Here is a 14,745-nt window from a genome sequence, read left to right on the forward strand (position 1 = left end):
AGACACGTATTGTGGCAAAATAAAGGAGTCCTAATTGTGTTAAATTTAAATCAGCACTTCACGGTGTCAACTAAAATCAGATTTCTGCTGACGTCGGCAGATTCTCTTAAAGGGACCGTGCTAATGAAAGCAAAATCTGAATTTTCGGCTTCCTTTTCAACAGTAACATGTTATTAAATGTACAAACTTCTTAGATTAAGGTCCAAACATTAAACAATGAAACACAATGTTAAAGTACCGTGGTATACTTATGACCATGTGATATTTCAGGGTTTTTTTTTTTATAAATTTGCAAAAATCTCTACATTTCAGAGTTTTTTTCTGTCAAGATGGGGTGCTGAGTGTACATTAATGAGAAATAAAATGAACTTTTTTGATTTTAGCAAATTGCTGCAATGAAACAAAGAGTGAAAAATTTAATGGGGTCTGAATACTTTCCGTACCCACTGTAGGTGAGACTAAACAGCCACTACACAAAAGACTTTATCAGCACAGACGACACGCTAACTCGGGATTGCAGAGTGCCGTGCATTTGCATCTAAAAGCTACAAACCACACATTTGAAGACAGTGAGGTGAAGATTCTAAGTAGAGAGAAGAGCTGGTTTGAAAGACGAGTCAAAGAAGTCATTTTTGTGAAAAAAGAGAACCCCTCTTTGAACAGAAATGGTGGTCTGAGATTCAACCTGCCAACGATCTATCACAGTGTATTATCACCGTGGTCAAGCCAATCATATGCTAATCAGGTACTTAACAGTGATGAGGGAGGTGCAGCCAGAAAACAACAGGCCTGATTACTGATTACTGGGCCATCTTGGAAACAAAAGAAGGTCAGTTTCAGGTGAAACTAGGCAGGGTAAACAGCAGACACTCAGAAAGACTCCTTCGTGAGGGCAGGGCTTAAGTAACACAGAGCAGCTTAAATTTCCGAGTTCTCAGACCATTTTTCACAGTTGAGAATGACTTCCGGATGGGAGCCGAAACGTCTTGATTCAGAAAACAGTCTCCAGATAACTACGATTGAAACCTTTTCTACGATAGACGGCATTGCCCTGGCCTCCAGCACCACTGTAAGGAATCTCTTTGATCAGGATTTATCCTATTTATCCTACATAACATTGCAAAAATGAGGCACACCCTGTCTCAAAATTATGCCGAAATTATTCCTTATTATCAGGCTGCCCGAATAAGTCCCTTGAGACTCTCCAGTTGATCCAGAATGCTGCTGCACGTGTACTTACAAGAACTAGGAAAAGAGATCATATTTCTCCAATATTAACTTCTCAGCACTGGCTCCCTGTAAAATCCAGAATAGAATTTAAAATCCTTCTCCTCACCTACAAAGCTCCTAAAGGTCTGGCACCATCATATCTTAAAAGATCTCAGAATCTCATCTCTGTGCTCCCAGGATGCAGGGTTACTCGTGGTTCCTAGAGTCTCCAAAAGTAGAATGGGAGCCAGAGCCTTCAGTTATCAAGCTCCTCTCCTGTGGAATCAGATCCCAATATGGGTTTGGGAGGCAGACACCATCTCCAAATTTAAGAGTTGGCTTAAGACTTTCCTCTTTGATAAAGCTTATAGTTAGGGCTGGTCTGGGTGAGTCCTGAACCATCCCTTAGTTATGCTGCTATAGGCCTAGACTGCCGGGAGACTTCCCACGATGCACCTCTTTCCTCTCTCCTTCTCTCCCTCTCCATCTGTATGAATTTTTGTCCCATTACTACATGTTACTAACTCCACATCTTCTCTCTCCCGTAGTTTTGTGCTTTATCGTTTCTCTCCTCTGTCCTTCTGTCGCTTTCAGCAGGAAGACATTTGGTTTCAGCCATGTTTCATATCAACCAATCATATCTAGCTGATGCTAATAGGCTTGCTATCAGTCCTGTGGCTGCCGCTATCTGGAGTGCCCGTGGCATCTAAGGTAACATTAGCAGAGAATAGCTCTTCTAACTGACGAACACGTCTCTCTAGAAGAGACACCCTATCTGCAACAGCTAAACAGTCATCACAAACCATATCATAATACAGTTAGCGAGGTTGCATAGCTGTGGGAAATAGGCTAAGCTAGTAGGCTGGTCTAAGCTCGGAGCTAACAGGCAGCAGCAAAGGCTAGCTACCCCCAAACACTAAGATTGATTTGAAAATATAATGTAACAGTAGTGTAGAATGATATGGACTCAGTTTGAGAGAGTAGATATGAAAAGAGTGAAGCTGATAAGAGTGATTAACACAGAAAATCTAGGAGGTGTATACATACTGGTTTGTTTCAGTATGGAATAATGGAAGATCTAATATACCAGATCCAAGTTTGCTGCAGAGTGATTATTTTGACTTTAGGGTTAGCAAACATACAAGAAAAACTGGACCACCTTTACAGTCTTATCTTGTAAAGGGTAATTTTCTTTTATGGTGGTAGTGGTCCTGAATAGATGTCTAAATTGGGACACTGTTCTCTGAATGTTTACTGATGTTATGAAATGGTCTTAACAAGATGTAGATCAGTGAGCTTGCCATGAAGGTTCAATGATGCCCAAAAATGGTCTTTTAAAGTTGTCTAAGTTTTGACCGTGTTCTAAACATCCATAGGTGATAAGAAGTGGTTTTGGCCAAACAGATACATTTGTCAATGTTCAGTTTATTAGGATAGAGTCAGAGGAGTTGAGCCAACTCGAACTACATTTTAAGGTCTTGGTTTATCTTGTTGTTTTACTGGATTGCATTTTGCTGTGTTATGTGTTCATGCTATATGGGCCTGTGACAGACAGCGACATATCCAGAGTCTTTATCTGCTTTATGCCTAGAGCTTAGCTAGGCTCCAGCTCCCCTGTAACCTGAGTATAAGCTGTGATGGCAGGATACTCCCATGGTGTGGCACAGTGTGATGTGTAGTGATGGAGAGTTTGCAGCTTGAGTGGCTTGAGGGAAGAATAAAAGGTGACTGAGTACATCCTAATCGTGGTTGCCTTGATTATCATGAAATACAAACGAACAATACATGGTGTCAGAAATTATTCACCCATGACAGACGGAGAGTCTAACGACACAAAATCTACTAGTTCGACCAGTATAATAGTGTTATGAATGAAAGTAAGCTGCAGGACGATAGGGAGGAGGCAATAGGCTTACTGTTCGTCGCTAACAGGATGAAAAACCTACAGCTTGGAACATACATTCACACTCAAGTCACCAGGACATTCGAATTTGAAACAAGCTCAAGGTAGACCTGGATAAGCAAATTTGAATGGTTTTGGACAGCCTCCGCCTTAAAAGAAAAGGACGGAGACTCCCAAATGAATTCCCTCACCTAGCCAATGGGAGACAGCTTGTTAAGTTCTCTCCTGTGGTCATGCCATCCTTTTTCAATAAGATGTCTAAAGCGTATACAGGTGTTGTCACTGTTCTGTGCAGGGGTTGTTCTAGGTTCAGTGGAGATGCAGGGCTTAGCCCTGAAATCTTTGAAAGAGTCTGAGGTCACGCTTCGAATGATAAATATTGCAATATCAATATGTGCTATATACTATCATTATTATTATTATTATCATCATCATTGTTACTTCAAAAACACAGTTAACTGTCAAAACCTGTTTTTGTCTTGTTTGACATAAAACAATGTTTGAGTAATTCATCCTAACCTGTAATCTGACAATTCAATAATAAAAACAAGCCACCAAGGCACACATTAGAATAAGTAAAATTAGCAACTGACAAATTTTATGGCAAATATTACAAAACGCTCCATCCAGTTTCAAACAAATATTCCGGTCACTCTGTTTGAAAGAAGAGCTTTTAAATGAACAGTTATTGTCAGCTGTCACTGAATGAACAAACTTGGTAATGTTCAACATACAAGGTACAAGGTAATTTATTTATCATTATACAACACAAGGCTGTACAACAAAATTAAGTCACACATACTGCTGTGCTGCACAGCATACAATATATATATCCTACAGTTATTTACATATATACATACACGGATACACCTAGGAAATAATTCAGTGCATTTTTTGAATTTGCGTCTGGGGAATGCAATACAGCAGCAACAAGATAGTGAAGATAATAATATGGTTATTATAGTCACATAAAATGTTCAACATCTGGAAATGTTACATTATGTATTAAGGGCTAGTGCAGACTTCAAGACTTGAGCCACGATTTGCCTGTCTCTAATTTCTAAGATCAGATTTCTTAGATCTGAGACAAAACCCCTCAAGTTCTGTGGCCATGCCCATCATGACAGGTCCTCTAGTTTGAGAGGCAAAAACATATCATCAACTCATCATGTGCTGTCCCGGACACTACAACAGTTTTCAGACATATTTTACATGGGATAAGAGGAGTATCCAATCACAGCACACAGGAAACTGGAGGCAGGGCGGCACAAATTATGTTTTTCAATGCAGTAGTAGTCATGCAACAAGCTTCAGAGGGAATGAAAAAGAGTTGAAAAAATAATAATAATGATAATAAACTTTATTTATAGAGGACTTATCAAAACCAAGTACAAAGTGCTTCACAGAGAGAGAAATAAAATACCACAGTGAATGATGAAATACATAAAATAAATAATAATAATAAATAATAATAAAATAAAACAGACAGCTCAGGTAAAATCAGAATATGCTTTCCGATAAAAATGTGTTTCGAGAAGAGATTTAAAAGAAGACACTGACTCAGACAACCTAATTTCTTTGGGCAAGTTGTTCCAGAGCCTCGGGGCCCTGATGGCAAAAGCTCTGTCCCCCTTAGTTTTCATCCTGGACTCAGGAAGAGACAGAAGACCCCTGCCTGAAGATCTTAAACTACGTGAAGGTTCATAAGGGATTACAAGGTCTAAAATATAATCTGGAGTCAGGCAATGAAAAGCCTTAAAAGTAATCAATAAGATCTTAAATCAATCCTAAAACAAACAGGGAGCCAATGTAAAGAGGCTAAAACAGGTGTGATATGATCATACCTCTTGGCCTTGGTTAGAAGCCTAGCAAATGAGTAGGTTCTGTACAGTCTGCAGTCATTTCAAGTTTTTTGATTAAGATAAGTGAACAGGCTGTTACAATAATCAAGGCGTGAGGAGATAAAAGCATGTACAACAGTTTCTGCATCACTAAGATTTAAAATAAATCAGATTTTTGCAATGTTTCTGAGGTGATAAAAACATGATTGGACAAGCTTAGTGATATGTTGCTCACAACATAAATTGTTATCAAACAGGACACCAAGATTTCTTGCCACAGGCTTGTAGCATGTTGTGACAGGTAGCCAGTAGATGGCAGTATTTGTTTAGTGATATGTTGGGGCCCAATAACAAGGATTTCTGTTTTATTTAAGTTGAGCTGAAGAAAAGTTATTGACATCCAGTTTTTTAAGTCAGACAGGCAGTCCTGCAGAGAACTCAGCGTACTGAGGTCAATGGGTTTGACAGGGAGGTACAACTGTGTGTCATCTGCATAGCAATAAAAAGAAATCCCATGTTTGCAGATTACATAACCCAAGGGGAGCATTTATAAGGAGAACAGTATTGGTCACCCAGTGCCTCAGTCTATCTAGAAGAATGCCAAGAAGATGATGATCAATAGTGTCAAAGACAGCACTTAAGTCCAGCAGCACAAAAATTTAACACATGCCTGAGGCATTCATTAAAAGGTCATTAGTGACTTTGAGAAGGGCTGTCTCAGTGCTGTGGTGCTGACAAAAACCAGATTGAAACTTTTCAAAGGTTCTGTTATTTTCCACAGCATCAAGATGCTGTTTAGAAACAAGTTTTTTGAGAACGTTGGAAATAAAAAGCAGATCGGACGATAGTTATCCAGGAGGGTAGGATGAAGCCCAGGTTTCTTTTAGGACTGGTTGGACACAAGTAGTTTTAAAGTAATCTGGACCACAGCCAGTAGACAGTGAGCTGTTATAAATAGTTAGCAAATGGGGCCCAATACAATCCATAACTTCCAATAAAAACCTAGTTGGGATTTTGTCCAGAAGGCTCGAGGATACTCCCATAAGAGACATGATGTCTGTGGGTTAAGGCACAGTAACAGCAGAAAATTTGCCCAAAGAATCCCTGAGCAGGTGATCCACATCTAAAAATGGCAGGATTGGGGATGATACTAGATCTTATTAACTCCACCTTTCAACGCAAAGTTCCAAAAAAACTTTTCACAATCAGCATCACAATCAGCAGGGGCACAAGGAGAGGCTGGGTTAACTAACTGATCCACAGTCTTAAATAGGAATCTGGGGTTGTGCTGATGGGCAGAAATAAGTGCAGAGAAATGGCACGTTCTTGCATCTTTCACCATCCCATTATAAAAGAGAAATAACTCTTTCATAGCCACAAAGCGGACCTGGAGACCTGATTTCTTACATATGCGCTCTGCTCTTCTGCATTTCCTTTTACAGCTTTGAATACTGTCATTTAACCATGGCTGTTTTCTAGTCTTTGAGTTTGATCTATTTTTCAGAGGAGCTATGAGATCTAAGGTTGAAGAACACAGGTAATTAAAAGAATCAACCTAATCGTTGGTGTTGGAGGAATTTATAACAAGACTGGAAAAAATTCAAGGAGTTCCAACAAGAAGGAGCCAGCTGGTTTAGGGGGGCGATAAATAATAGCAAATATGACCGGGAGTGGGCCACCAAGTTTAAACATGAGCACTTCAAAGGAAGAAAAATCATTGCAAGCTATGAGGTTACACATAAATGCCACCACAACCACAATCCCTACGGCAGCTAAAGCAGTCATAATCTGGAGGGCACAATTCAGCAAGCTGACTGTGATCACCAGGACGTAAACAGGATTCTCTACATTGAGAAGAGCTATCTTAAAAAGTCTGTGCTGGGTTAGAACTGAAGTTGAGATGGGAGATAGGTTTTAGGCCCAGGTGTTTATTATTAATTATTATTATTGCTGTGTCGGCTGTGTCTGTTTCATATTAAGGACCTATGCGAAATTACCACAGGAATTTTAAAGGTAGCGCTAGAAGAATCCGGGCTCCAAATAGCAGCACTATGATCAGTCCACAAGAGGGAAGTTAGTGACAGCAGAGGGTGCGTGGCTATTTTTGGTGGGCAGAGAAGAGAAAGAAGAAGAGAAGAAGAGCGAGGAGAGACAGGTGATGTAAATAGTGAATTACATGAAGAGGACAGTACAGCGTGCTGCAGGTTAGCCGCCAGCATGTGACCACCTGACTTGTTCGGGTGAAGACTGTCTCGTGCAAACAAGGAAGAACAATCCTAGAATAAGTTAAAATTGTGAATAAAACCAATGCCCTGGGTACTGCAGACAGACTGGAGCCAGGTATGAGGCTGAGGATCGTGCTAAAACGGTCAATTCCACATGGACCCGAAATGAAAGCATGCTTTCCACTGCTGTTGAGCAGGTCAAAGAGGCGGAGGAATGTCAGTAATATAATATACAGTGGTGTGCAAAAGTGTTTGCCCCCTTCCTGATTTCTTATTTTTGCATGTTTGTCACACATAAATGTTTCAGATCATCAAATAAATTTAAATATTAGTCAAAGATAACACAAGTAAACACAAAGTGCAGTTTTGAATGAAGGTTGTTATTATTAAGTTAAAACAAAATCCAATCCTACATGGCCCTGTGTGAAAAAGTGATTGCCCCCTAAACCTAATAACTGGTTGGGCCACCCTTAGCAGCAACAACTGCAATCAAGCATTTGCGATAACTTGCAATGAGTCTTTTACAGCACTGTGGAGGAGTTTTGGCCCACTCATATTTGCAGAATTGTTGTAATTCAGCCACATTGGAGGGTTTTTGAGCATTTTTAAGGTCGCAGCATCTCAATAGGATTCAGGTCAGGACTTTGACTAGGCCACTCTTGTTCTTCTTCAGCTATTCGGAGGTGGACTTGCTGGTGTGTTTTGGATCATTGTCCTGCTGCAGAACCCAAGTTCGCTTCAGCTTGAGGTCACGAACAGATGGCCGGACATTCTCCTTCAGGAGTTTTTGGTAGACAGCAGAATTCATGGTTCCATTTATCACAGCAAGTCTTCCAGGTCCTGAAGCAGCAAAACAGCCCCAGACCATCACACTACCACCACCATATTTTACTGTTGGTATGCTGTTCTTTTTCTGAACACCTTCCAAAAAGTTAAACTTTTGTCTTGTCAGTCCACAGAGTATTTTCCCAAAAGTCTTGGGGATCATCAAGATGTTTTCTGGCAAAAATCCCAAAGCTTTGAAAATGGCTTTATAACCTTTTCCAGACTGATAGATCTCAATTTCTTTCTTTCTCATTTGTTCCTGAATTTGATTTGATTTGAATTTGATTTTCACTTTGTCAGGAATGTCCTATTTACATGATTTCTTGATTGAAAACAGGTGTGATAAACCACAGTTAAGTTATGTTTTAACAGGTGGGGCAATCACTTTTTCACACAAAGCCATGTAGGTTTGGATTTTGTTTTCCCTTAATAATAACAACCTTCATTTAAAAACTGCATTTTGTGTTTACTTGTGTTATCTTGGACTAATATTTAAATTTGTTTGATGATCTGAAACATTTAAGTGTGACAAACATGCAAAAAAATAAGAAATCAGGAAGGGGGGCAAACACTTTTTCACACCACTGTATATGCCTTCAAATAAATGCCTGTTACCTTTGTAGTTGAGGTAAATCATGATCCAGCCACTATTATAGAATTTACGGTAATTTTTCCTCATCCTTGTAGTAGAGTTCAATTAAATTTTTCAATCAAATTTTATTTATATAGTGCCAATTAATAACAGACGTTATGTCATTGCACTTTTCATATAGAGCAGGTCCAGACCCTACTCTTTATAATATTATTTACAGAGATCGAACAATTTGCCACCATGAGCGTCACAGCAGTGGCAAGGAAAAACGTCCTTTTAACAGGCAGAAACCTCGAGCAGAACCTATAGGCTCAAGGTGGGCGGCCATGAAGGAGGAAAGAGAATATACAGTAGCACAATGCAAATTCCACATTGAGATTTAAGTTAGTAAGTTATTTAAATAATAATGGTAATTGTAGTGGTAATAATATTACTATTGATAAAATAATAATAGTAATAATAATGATAGGAATAATAATGATAATAACAGTATTAAGACTAATAATAATAATTGTAGTAGCAGTTGTTGAGCAGTACCAGAAGATGGCTTGAAATAATAGATTCAGACTCTGTAGCTCTGGAAGCATACTTGCTGAAAGCGACTGAAGGAGAGAGACGAGAAAGCACAAAACTACGGGAGAGAGTAGATGTCGAGTTAGTAACATGCATTAATGGGATAAGAATGCATACAGATGGAGAGGGAGAGGAGAGAGGAGGGAGGTGCATCATGGGAAGTCTAGGCCTATAGCAGCATAACTAAGGGATGGTTCGGGACTCACCTGAGCCATGCGTTAGCTATAAGCTTTATCAAAGAGGAAAGTCTTAAGCCTACTCTTAAATTTGGAGATGGTGTCTGCCTCCCGAACCCAAACTGGGATCTGATTCCACAGGAGAGGAGCTTGATAACTGAAGGCTCTGGCTCCCAATCTACTTTTGGAGACTCTAGGAACCACAAATAACCCTGCATTCTGGGAGCGCAGTGTTCTAGTCGGATAATATGGTATTATGAGCTCTTTAAGATATGATGGTGCCAGACCATTAGGAGCTTTGTAGGTGAGGAGAAGGATTTTAAATTCTATTCTGGATTTTACAGGGAGCCAGTGCTGAGAAGCTAATATTGGAGAGATATGATCTCTTTTCCTAGTTCTTGTAAGTACACGTGCCGCAGCATTCTGGATCAACTGGAGAGTCTTAAGGGACTTATTCGGGCAGCCGGATAATAAGGAATTGCAGTAGTCCAGCCTAGAAGTAACAAATGCATGTACTAATTTTTTGGCATCATTTTGAGACAGGATGTGCCTGATTTTTGCAATGTTACATAGGTGAAAAAAGGCAGTCCTTGAAGTTTGTTTCATGTGGGAGTTAAAGGATAAATCCTGATCAGTTAACTGGTTAGTTTCTTCTGGCTTGATTGATAAATATAATTGAGTATCATCTGCATAGCAATGAAAGTTTATGGAGTGCCTCCTAATAATACTGCCTAGAGGAAGCATATATAAGGTGAATAGAATCTGTCCACAGAACCTTGGGGAAGTCCGTGACTAACTTTGGCGTGCACAGAGGACTCACCGTTAACATGTACAAAATGAGATCGATTGATAGATGGGATTTAAACCAGCTTAGTGTGGCTCCTTTAATGCCAATTACATGTTCCAGTCTCTGTAATAGGATGCGATGGTCAGTGGTGTCAAACGCAGCACTAAGATCTAACAAGACAAGTACAGAGACAAGTCCTTTGTCTGATTTTTGATGAATGATTCCTCGTTGGACAGATGTACGCTGAAGTGAGGGCAGAGGCCAGAGATTGATGAGTGGCTTGGATGTGAAGTGCTGTTAAACATGAGGCAGGCTACAACAAAAGGACAGGCGGCTCCGTAGCAGTCGGCAAACGTGTAGCCGCTAGCTCAGTTAACTTCTCAAGTGGAGGAAAGTAGATTTGAAACTGGGATAGGGTCGTCATCCCTGTCTGGTGTGATCAGAGTAAGAGAAATCCTTCTCCCTGTCTCACAACGGACACCCAAGAGAAAGAGAATTGACAGCGGATGGACGGATGGGAGTGTCACTTTTTGCTGGACTCTCCGAGCTGGAGGGAACATCCTGTTGCAGCACAGCCGACCGGGAGAAGAGCAGGGATTGCCTGCTCCGATTAGGAGCTCACTGCGTCGATCTGGTTTAGTAGTGCTATTGATGCACAGATGGAAAGAAAGGGACAAAAATGTACCGGTAAGGGCCAAGAACTGAGCCCAGAACTAGATCCAAAAATCTGGTGGCTAAAATCTGTTACCTTGATTAAAATGTATAGGTAAAATGACCAGGATCTAAAAGTGTAGCTTCAAATTCAATTCAATTCAATTTAATTTATATAGCGCTAATTCATAACAGAAGTTATCTCATTGCACTTTTCCTATAGAGTAGGTCTAGACCGTACTCTTTATAATATTGTGGCTAAATGTGGCTTTATAAAAACTGGACAAGAATGTGACAGAGCTTCTGATGGATAAACACAACGCCAGCGGATGCATTTGTCCTCAGCTTGCTACTACAACAAGAAATTATTCACACTAGAATGACAGCTGACAGCAGCAGAGAGGAGAACAGATTTAAAGCTTGACAGCAATGATATGATTGACTGATGGAGATAGTGGCAAAATCTGTTTGGTTTAACTGAAAGAGTAAACGCCCATAGTCAGCCGATTACAAAGAAAGCGTCAGAAGAGGGAGAGTGATCGAGAGAGAAATGTGAATGAATGAGTAGCATAGTCTTCCTGATTGAACTTACGCTAAGTATCATTAGTGCAATGTCTTCATGATTTCATGTCATGATTTCCTACTACCTAACCAAGTAGTTTCTGAAGGCGTCTCCTACAGATGCTAAAGTAGTTTCTAAAGGTGTCTACCTACAGAAGCTAAAGGGTACCATGTGCGTCTGTAGGAAACACAGAGGGGCATTTGACGCCCTGGGAATGAGAACGGGTTAGAACTACCTTTAGTGCGCCATTTTTGGTGCGCCATTTTTGTCTTACAAGCACCGGACCCACTAGCATTATGTCTTCATGTCCTCCCATCTGAGGAAGCAAAGACCCAGCGGATTCACTTTATTTTCGATGTAAATGTGATGGAAATGTCCCCACAATGACTGGAAAACTGTGTGTGTGTGTGTGTGTGTGTGTGTGCATTTGACTGCTTTTTCACCGAGTAACAGTTCAAGCTCAAGGATAGATCGATAACAGCTGTCCATGACCCAACTTCAAACTTGAAAGCTGTAAGTTTTGCCATGTTTTATGTTGTTTTGTGCTTGAGTCATGTACGCTAATTTGTTTTGTGTGTGTTATTTTCTTTCAATCTTTTATTCTGTTGTAAAGCACTTTGTAACCATGTTTTGAAAGGTGCTATATAAATAGAATTGTACTTACCTACTTACTTTATATAATTTTTGTTTATAACGTTTGTTTTTGTGAGTAGCATAAAGGGAACTACAACTTAATCTCGTTATACAACCCTGTGTTGAAAAATGATAAATAAATGTACCTTGTAATATTGTAATATATCAGAGCTTTCAATTTTGACCATTGATTGTTTAATCTGTGCCATTCATGTTAAATGACTACATCACTATTACCCAGACCGCTTTATAATGTGCCTCACATTCACAGACTGATGCCAGTGAGCTACCATGCAAGGCACTGGTCTAACTATTGGGAGCAATTTATAAAAAACATTTGCTACAAAAAATACCATTATGGACACTATAAATCATAAAGAAAACTATGATGTGGGCTATATTTTTTAAATGCAGAGCTGTTCAGCTGTCAAACAGTCAAAATGCTTATTTAAATGTAGATTAAATATAATAAGTGTGTAGGAGAAGTGCAACGTGTGCAACTGTATTACATAGGGATTCATAAAAATAGATATAAAAATAAATGGGCAAAAGAATGGCACATCCCTGAAATAATTCAGCTCATGTACATCAGTTGTTACATTTACAATGAGCTACAGTTTAGTTTTGAGTAGATTTGTATGCCTTTAATGTACTTCCACTTATGTAAAGCACCTCTACTTGAGCAGGATATGTTACAGTTTGACTGTAATTGTAATTGTAATTCGTGCATACGGCTGTTTGTCCTTGCGTAGGCACAAGCTCCAGTGTGATTGTATGGAAGTGAAGTAAAGATAAAAACAACAGCAGCTCCCTGCATTCTTAAACCCAGCTGAGTTAAGTTAAGTGGGTTAGGGCTTTGCTACATGACCTACTTCCCGTCCCAGGCAAACACACAAGGATACCTACACTGCAGAGAAAAGCCCTTTACAAAGTAGGATTGAAATTATTTCAGCTATGCAAAATCAGGCTCTACTGCCAGATAGTGGAGAATGATTGAGTAGGGCTACAGTATATACATGAAGTTGTTAGTTTAAGCTGAGCATATGATTTGGACTTAATATAAGTAAATATACTGTTTTGCTACTGATGATTGATTTAAATTACTATTTACCTATAAAGGATATATTTCATGACACACCCCTTATCCCGAACAAGTGCTATAACAAATTTGCAAACTAACAAAATTTGCTGCTACGAATAGGCACAGCTGCAATACCGGGAGCACAAAACACTAAAGAGCTACCAGAATCAACAATGATCCATTTTTCGTCTACACACTAAACAGGACCTCAGTTAAACAGGCTGTTCTGCTGCTCCTAAAGTGGCCAAAAATCTATTAATACTGATTTAACTGAGATGTGTGCATGCGACAATGTGCATGCTGCCTGTTGCCTGTTGCCGTAGCTCCGTCTCGTCGTCTTGTTCTGAAAAAAAAAATTCTGAAAACAAAAGTATTTCATTTATCTGACCTGTATTATAGTGTATTATATTCTGATTTGCTTAGAACTTCTATTCCTGTGTGCCCTGACATGACAGTGAGCAGCTGTAACAAAAGAGTTTCCCCTCGGGGATCAATAAAGTATTCTGATTCTGATTCTGAAGGCTTTTAATAAAGTCCAGCAAGAGAACATCAGAGGGAAAACCAGAAAATATGTTCTCAAGTAAAATATGATCTCTGTGATGTTGCAAATGCAGCTGCTGTGATGCAAGAAACATTTCAGACTCCATCTGACAATAAAGTATCATCATCAAGTGGCAAGTTTTTTCTTGCCACTGTGGCCAAGTGCTTGCTCATGGTGAGATTTGCTGGGTCTCTGTAAATAATATTATAAAGAGTACGGTTTAGACCTGCTCTGTAGGAAAAGTGCAATGAGATAACCTCTGTTATGAATTGGTGCTATATAAATAAAATTGAATTGAACTGAAACTCGGTGTCAGGAGGAAATGTTCTCATACTTATGATTATGTCTTTCTAATGTACATCGACATATATTACTCTGCTCTCTTCTTATCTCAGTAATGTGCCAATCACATTGTTTAGCTGTAAAACTTTCAAAACTGTCAAACTGAATGAAGAAGCACTTGTGACGTTTGACGCTTTGGACGTCATCAGTCATGTGATATTCTTCATTTGACACAAGCTCCGGCACATTGTATTGAAACAGTGCGCTTCACAGGAGTGAAACAACCTTTGGAGCTTCAGTATCATCACCCCATCTCGACCAATGACTCAAGTCTCCTGCACTGAAAATCCAGACGCTAAACGGTCATCTTAACTCTATAGAAGAGGTTCGGACCCCTGTTGGCAAGTATCAAACCGGCAGCCAGGTGTAGTCTTCGATAGTAACTTTTCTATGGGCTTATTTTTGTCCATTAATAAAAATGCAGAGAAATGCAGGATCACAAACCATCCAAAATATGCAAAGAAATGTGATTTGCGTCTAAAATCACAGCTTCGGCATCACTCTTTTGCCTGTCTTTTGGTTTGGGATTGTTTATCTGACGTACCCTGTTGTTTTTCAGAAGTTGCAATGCTGAAGTTGAGAACATTTCATTTTTATTTGTTTTTGCATGAGGAAAAAAAATCTACAAGCTTACAACTTCTTAAACAAGACGGTGTAGTCCCTCATTCGTCCAGGAGTGTTCTATCATAGAAGGTTTCAGTCGTAGTCATCTGGACACTGCCGAAACTGTTTTCACTGTTTCGGCTCCCATCCGGAAGTCATTCTCAATTGAGAATGACTTCCGTCTTGATTCTGAAAACAGTT

This window comes from Siniperca chuatsi, linkage group LG21 (genome assembly GCF_020085105.1).
Source record: "Siniperca chuatsi isolate FFG_IHB_CAS linkage group LG21, ASM2008510v1, whole genome shotgun sequence".
Lineage (NCBI taxonomy): Eukaryota > Metazoa > Chordata > Actinopteri > Centrarchiformes > Sinipercidae > Siniperca > Siniperca chuatsi.